At 40.5% G+C, this 5,744-nt stretch overlaps 1 pseudogene; it reads right to left on the reverse strand.

Annotated features, from left to right (window-relative positions):
• Window positions 1–228: 228 nt before the first annotated feature.
• LOC107671236 (zona pellucida sperm-binding protein 4-like) lies at window positions 229–1,718 on the reverse strand (annotated as a pseudogene).
• Between the last annotated feature and the right edge of the window lie 4,026 nt (window positions 1,719–5,744).

Here is a 5,744-nt window from a genome sequence, read left to right on the forward strand (position 1 = left end):
ATACACGGACGTTAACGTCTCGCTGGGCGAGTCGTTGATAAAGTGTAAACTATCAAATTTGAAATCAGTTCTAATCAGGTTGACTCCCAAAACCTGAATGAATTAATAATAATTGATTCCCTTATAGAATTCAATGAGTTAATTTCATTACACCAAGAAACAAACTGGGTACATGCATGTAACTTCAGACTCTACAAGGTCAATACAATAACAGACAAAGCTATCTTACCGCTTCAAAAAGCTTATTAACACTGCTAGATTTACATGATCAGAGTAACTTCTCCACTAGAAACCACAGTCTGCTCACTAGAGATGGTCTTGACATGAGTGTCCCTTCCTGCAAGAAAAAAAAAATAAAAATTAGAAGTGTGAAGACCAATTATAAAAATTTCAGTTCCTCTAGTCAAGTTAAGCCAAGAACTCACTCTTCCTGCCGCAGCTTTGCTCACAGGAGCCAGAAGATGGATGGCACACCGCAGTACTACAGTGGATGAAGATCTGACGGAGGAAAGAGGGTCAAGTCACAGAATCTATAAGGAGTAAAATTAAAGATTCAAGTAAGGGAGGAGCATACGGTTTCCTGCAGAGGAGCCAGTGACGCTGGATCCACAAATGTGAACATCTTCACAATAAAGCGCTTGTAGTGGGTTGGGAAGTGAAGACCAGATGATCCAGTCACTGGAACCAATGTGGTCAGGTAACGGTCATCCTGGTAAGGGCATCTGAAAGGGAAAAGGAGGTCAGAAAATCCCCAGACTAGCAGGATAAACGTTGCCATTACACTCACCCATCATCCAGAAGGTCCCACTGAGGTAGACTGAGTGGACTGGGGGTTTTATTTTATTCTTATTTTTATTATTATTTATTATTTTATTTGTTTTAATTTTTTTTTCCATACCTATATTTATATATTTTTCTTGTGTTTGTATTCTTTAATAATTGCACTGTCCATGGAGCGGACCTGACTTACATTTCACTGCTGGTCATATATTCTCTATATAACCATGTATGTGACAAATAAAAATCTTGAATCTTGAATCTCGAATCTTGAAGTTGCCCAGCAGCGTCCCAGCATCAGGACAATGTTGGGGTCTGTCCTCTCCATAATGCGCACCTCAACATACACAGGCTCACGCAGGACTTTTGTGATGGGATAATCAGCATCACTGTAGTAGGACGTGAAGGCCTCATCCCCTGAGGAACAACACTGGTGATTAACCAGAAATGGCTGCAACCTGGAGTCTTAAGATACTAGGAACACATGGAACATACCTTCTGCACACCCTTTGGTGAGACACTGGCCATTGGCTAGTCTAAGCTCCACCCTGAGGGGTCCAGGGGCAGCTACTGGTGGAGGTGGAGGAACAGTGTTAACCTCCACAACCAGAGCTTCCACAGAAGTGCCAGAGTACCTACACTGGAAGAGAAGCCTGGACAACAGATGGGGAGCTTATAGCATTTGTCAGATTAACGAATAAGAACAGCATAGATCACCTACTCAAAATGGCTGTCCCATCCCCACTTCATATGAGGAGGTCATTCTGTTCTCATACACCACATAACCACTGTCCTCCTGCAAATAGCAACACTGTTGGCATCCAGTCCATCATAGGCCATGAAGAACAAAACCATAAGCAGCTACTCACCATCATTCTTGTACCACATGCAGTCACAGGGAACTGGTATACAGCAAAGGAACGTGTGGACCCCACAGGACTGCAGTTTCAATTCATAGCCGTGAATAAATCTTCAGGCTATACATTATTACTATACATTACATTATGTAATCGTAAGGTTTGTGTTTTGTTCTTTTCGATAAGAAACAAACTCTCATCTTTAAAATTATGTATATTTTATCAGGAAATTAAATCCGTAAATGCTGTTTTGACGCTCTTTGATGTGGCGTGACTGACCGCTGCAAGCGGAAGCGCGGAGAGCGACCCAGTCGCAGATCTGGATCATATCGTTTTCTACTAGTTACAACTGGTTATAACACGAAATAAACACACTCATGTCATGTAATCTCAATCAGTTTTGCAGCCGCGGAAAAATGCCAATAAAACAGCATTACCTTTACCGCAGGCAAGTCATTCAGTGTCCACAGCTTGTTGCTAGAAAATTGCAATGTGCAAATATGCAGTTTATATGTTTGCATACATTTGGTTATTGTATCTAAAAATAAATAGAAATTTAATTTAATAGATTGGGCTCTGTTGTTAAATGCAGCCTTTAATATTTTAGTAATGTGCTCTAATAGGGCTCCCTATTGTATAGCATTAGCTAAGATAGATTTTTTATCCTTAAGAAAATTGTAATTATAATTGAGTTTATTTAAAGGTAGAGCCATAAATTGTTCAGTAAACCACTGTTTATAAAAAAAAAGAAGCAATTGTATGTTTTCTCCCCCTGCTGTACCAAAAATGTTTGAAACTGTGACTTCAAAACTGAGGTACAATTACACTGTTTTGTAAGGCCTCTGCAAACAGCCACAAATGAACGATTGAAACAACCGCATTCCACCAGAAAAACTAAAGATTCTCCTCCCCAGCCATCTGCGGTCGTAAAACTAATACAGGGTCAGTTCAGTGTCTCAGCAGTTCTTGTCCCCTTTGGCTTATCGTCTCAAGAGACTCAAAGAAAAGCATGGCTAAGACCCTAACTCAAACTAGGATACAAACTATCTTTGTTTTACGGGCTTTCAGGGACCAGATGCGTGATACCCATGACCATTTAACGCATAAATTGATAATCCAATAAACAGAGAGCGACAGTTTAATAGCTCCATGTCCGAACGAGAAGAATGGCAGATCTACACCCGTGACATGGTCATGACCTCAGGACACCTCCCCTTTTCTCCCTGCATTCCAAAAAGGACGCACCCTTTTCTTTCTCTTTGAGAGACAAAGGAACACGCAAAACTCACTGGACGATTTCAAAAGACAATCATTTATGCGTATAAAAGGGCAACTATATTTACAAATAATATGTTGTATGTATTATATACGCTTGAGGTGTTAAAATGTAACCTTGTAATTTTAATCAATGTTTTTTTTAACCCCTTTTAGCAGATAAAGCTATTAATATGTGAAGTTTAGTGTTGAATGAAAGCTTGCTTTATTCGCCGAACATTGGCGTGAATGAAAAATTGGTATCCGGCATCATTTTCTGGTGATAATATTGTTTATAAGAAGTTATTAAAACTTGCAGAAATACTCCCCACGGGAAACATGTGACCCATGCCTAATCAGGGAACAGTGCGGGGCGTGGCTAGAAAAATTGGTATCCGGCATCATTTTCTGGTGATAATATTGTTTATAAGAAGTTATTAAAACTTGCAGAAATACTCCCCATGGGAAACATGTGACCCATGCCTGATCAGGGAACAGTGCGGGGCGTGGCTACGCCCTGCAACTGATGTCTGATTGGAAGATCACGCCGTGGGACGGACTTATGCAGCGGATCAAAAACCCAATGCAGAACAGATTCAGTGCTTGCTTGCCTTTCGCCGCCTGCTCTCCCCGACCGAGGCTCTTCGCCTTCTCGCCGTGTTAATAGCACTCCATCTTGTGCTCACACGCTCACCATCACGAGACCGGGCCATCCAAAACTCAAACCACTCAGTTGAAGCTTCGTAACTCTGCAGAACTCAAAGTCTTGCAAACAGAGACTCTCTCAGAAGAACTGCTCAAGCCTCTGTGTCACCAGGAAACCAACCAATCTCCTGAGGGCTCTCCCAAAAGGACGTCATCCAGACGCCCGACCAGCAGCCAATCAGCAACGGAATTCCCTCAAGCAGCCGAACAAGGAAACTCAGCTTTCCAGCTGTCACAAACGCAAGTACCAAACAAGGTCTTCTATCTGCTGAAATCGGTGCTGAATTAATTAAGCAGTAAACGTAAGACAAATCTCTGCTCTGTGATTTTCTCAGGTTGCAATTTAAAGAACTCGTGGAAAACGAGTTAGAACTTTGGAACTTCATGTAAACTCTGTTAACTAATTTCCTGAACCTTTTGTGTGTATGTGTGTGTGTGTTTTAGCTTAGTTTAATGTAATCTAGAATAGCCAATAAATTCTTGTTTCATTTATAAAGAAGTATTGTCTCATGTCGTGAATTTTAAAGTTAAACCTTGCCAAGATAACGTTACCTAGCTCGTAGCTAATAACTTATAAAAGCATGTATTAACCTGTGGCCAGGGAAAATACAAATATTCAAATTGTTAAAATACACTGATGTTAACGTCTCGCTGGACAAAAGGGTGATAAAAGTGTAAACTATCAAATTTGAAATCAGTTCTAATCAGGTTGACTTCGAATTTTCAGATTTGATTCCTCTCAAAACCTGAGCTAAAATAATAATAATGAATTCCCTTATAAAAAAATAACATTTATCTTACATATATTTACATATATTTGTAAATATATTTTTTCAATTATTATTTTTATTTTTTTTCAAACTTAAGGTTAGAATTTTGAACGAAAAACCAAAATGATAAAGAGGGCAAATAATTGTGGAGGACTCTGTACAGTATTTAAACATGATTGTGTCTATGCTTTTTTCCAGAAATGCATGTTATTGTGCAAGGGGTAGTTGCATGGACTATCAGTGGAGCGACAGAAAGCTCTGAGATTTCATTATAAAGATCTTCATTTGTGTTCTGAAGATGAAGGAAAGACTTGCGGGTTTGGAACGACATGAGGGTGAGTAATTGATGACAGATTTGGGTGAACCAACCTTTTAACTTCTTTTACCCGGAGTGTTAAAAGACATTGAGTATGTTTACATGGACAACAATAATCCGATTTTAACACGATTAAGACAATACTCTGATTGAGAATCTACCATGTAAACAGAGATTTTTGATTAACTTAATTCAATTTCTGTCTACTTCAAATATGACTTAAACCGGATTAAGACATGTGGAGTTTCAATAGTACTTCAGAAGTATTGCAGTAAAATGGCAATAATGCCCTTTTTTTGTGTCCAAAAAACAGAATTTTTCTACAAATAACAAAAACTGCAGTATTACTTTTTTTTAAAACTGCAGTAATTTTTTGTAAGGGGCTCTTTAACAAAATTGGTCCTTCGATCTGCTGCAGAAGAGTCATGGAGAGGTGGCACAACAGATGCTGCCAGAATTCCCCATCTGACAGAGCTTCCAGTCCTGTGAGTTAGTATTCATGGCACGTGGTCAATGAGTGGTCCCCGGCTGCCTTTGACGGAGAGCATTTCTATGAAAGACAGCAGGTGAGAGTACCTTCACAGTCTAGAGCTCCCTTGCCCTCTACTCAACCTGCTCAGTTTTCACCATTTGACCCGCCTTGGGAAGAGACTGGGATTCAGTCATCTCCACAAACTGTCGTTAACACCTCAGGCAGGCCTTCTCAACCTCTGGTGCACTCTGAGTCTCTTCCAATGCCACTTCCTCACTCATCTACCACCAGGCAGTCATTGCAGTTGGCCAGTACAGTCGCTGCACCAGTAACCTTGGTTCCTTCCTTCCATAAAGGGAATTATAGCTCATTACCTATCCCCAAGCAGACTGTGAGCTATACAGATCATTCTGTTCTGCCCAGCCACCCAGAGAAGAATGCTGAGGAGCCGCAAAGAGAGAATGTGCTAGTGGATTTCTTGGGTAAGATGCTCAGTGAGCTTCAAGAGATGAGAGACCACATACAGACGGAACTGCCAGCCAAATGGGAAGTCACCCTGTCAGTTCAGCCTCCTAATTACCCTGATTCCATTC

This window comes from Sinocyclocheilus anshuiensis, unplaced genomic scaffold (genome assembly GCF_001515605.1).
Source record: "Sinocyclocheilus anshuiensis isolate Anshui unplaced genomic scaffold, SAMN03320099.WGS_v1.1 scaffold3169, whole genome shotgun sequence".
Lineage (NCBI taxonomy): Eukaryota > Metazoa > Chordata > Actinopteri > Cypriniformes > Cyprinidae > Sinocyclocheilus > Sinocyclocheilus anshuiensis.